The sequence below is a fragment of the Lycium barbarum genome, chromosome 3 (assembly GCF_019175385.1).
Source record: "Lycium barbarum isolate Lr01 chromosome 3, ASM1917538v2, whole genome shotgun sequence".
Classification (NCBI taxonomy): Eukaryota; Viridiplantae; Streptophyta; class Magnoliopsida; order Solanales; family Solanaceae; genus Lycium; species Lycium barbarum.
This window is the reverse complement of record NC_083339.1, coordinates 1,619,175-1,621,161: the sequence shown is the minus strand read 5'-3', so window position 1 is coordinate 1,621,161 and position 1,987 is coordinate 1,619,175. Positions and strand designations below refer to the sequence as shown.

General features: G+C 43.8%; 1 non-coding gene across 1 annotated transcript; it reads right to left on the bottom strand.

The window, feature by feature from the left end:
- Positions 1–652: 652 nt before the first annotated feature.
- LOC132634419 (small nucleolar RNA R71) lies at positions 653–759 on the bottom strand. The gene has a single exon (XR_009580145.1). It is a non-coding gene; the product is annotated as a small nucleolar RNA R71 (small nucleolar RNA).
- Positions 760–1,987: the final 1,228 nt, after the last annotated feature.

Here is a 1,987-nt window from a genome sequence, read left to right as displayed (position 1 = left end):
TCCCTGTGGGATTCGACCCCAACCTTGTTGGGTTACTATATTTGACAACGTCCGCTTTACGCCATTAATAGGTGTAATTTGAGCGTATCAAATTTTGGCGCCGTTGCCGGGGAATACGGTTCAGAAATTACTAATTGTTGTGTACTATTCTTTAAAACTTTTTCTATTCCATCACACCTCGTTTGCTGTTTTAGTGAACCAGGTGAACATGGCTGGAAGACCCCATCGCAATCAAGGGAACAAAGGGGGGATCCAAGTGAACCATCCTGCACCAGAAGAAGAGGAGGATGAGAATGTATTTGCAGAATTCATCGACGAAGCTGATTATGCTTCTGCTGTAGTTCCCCCGAGAACAGGAAATGCTAATTTCAAAATTGATAGCTCTATCTATCAGCTATTGAAACTTGAAGGCTATTTCCGAAATTCTTCGGAAGACTGTCCACTTCGACACCTAAAGAATTTCGTGCATGTATGTTCCGAACAATCTCAAGGTGCTGTTCCTGCTGATGCACTGCGACTGCGGGTTTTCAAATATTCATTAGCTGGCCAAGCTAGGGAATGGTATGAAAAGCTCCCGAGCAATACTATTCATACCTGGAATGAGCTGGCCAATATCTTTCTAAAAAAATGGTTCCGACCCAGCAAAAAGGCTGAGCTTCGGGATAAGATTTTTGGGTTTAAACAACTTCCAGGGGAACAACTATATGCTGCATGGGAGAGGTTCAAATATTATCTAGCTCAATCTCCGAATCATGGATTTCCAGATGCAATTCTCACAGAGAAGTTCTACAAGGGGCTAGATACAATGAATCAAATAGCTGTCAACACTGCAGCTGGGGGATGCTTTATGGACAAAACCTTTGTCAACATCACCCGGTTGCTCGACAAGCTTACTACCCATAATCAAGCCTGACATTCGACTGATAGCGAATTCCTATCATATGGTAGTCCCTCTGTGGCCGCGGTGGCCAAAGAAAATCATGAGCGAGATCATGAGTTCGCTCAACTGCAAACCACCGTGGATTTATTATCCAAAAGGCTTATGGAGAAAGAGGCCAAATGTGTAAACGTTATCGATGAGATGCCACCTCGTGCTCCCGGAATGTATCAAGTTTCTGACGAAACTTATCTTGAGGGGCAGCCACAATATGAGGATGCGAATTATGTCAATAACTCGCAAGGGGGGGGGGGGGGGGTTATCAACGGCAAAACTACCAAGGTTCCGGTAATCACCCATGGCAAAGGCCTCAACAAAATTACCAAGGACAGAATTATGGAAGAACTGATCAGGGTAATCCCAATCAAGGGAATTACAATAACAATAATTATGGCAACAAGAGCTCTAACCCCTACATTCCACCTAGGGGGCAAGCATCCAATTCCCAGCCATGGAAAGATAATTCAGCTACTAACTCTGCTGGTAACACGTCTAATGATTCTGCAGAACTGAAGAGTATGATGCAGAAAATGCTGATGAATCAAGACAGAACAGAGAGCACAATCAAGGGAATGTCCCAGGTCCAACTATCGCATTCAGCTTCCATTCAGAAGCTTGAAGCGCAATTCAGAGACCTTTCCCGAGAAGTGCATACTCCTCAACGGGGACAATTACCGAGTGACACAGTTCCTAATCCAAAAGTTAGTGGAGTGAACTCTGTGGAGAATGTACTTGCCATTAGCACCAGAAGTGGAAAAATACTTCAGGGTGACAATAAAAAGCCAATTGATCAGGAACCAATTGTTGAAAAAGAAGCGCAGCCTAGTGTATTGGATGATATTGTCGAGGAAGAAGCAGGGGAGGAAGTCCCCATTGTAGTTGAAGAAGAGCTGAATCTTAATAAACCAAAGGAACCGGTGGAAAACCAGGAAAAGGGGAAGGCAAAACTTTCCGGTGCTCTTCGCCCTTTGAGCCAATTGTTTAAATCTTCACCGCCTTTTCCTCAAAGGTTGGTGAGAAAAACAAAAGATGAGAAGTGTTTGAGATTTT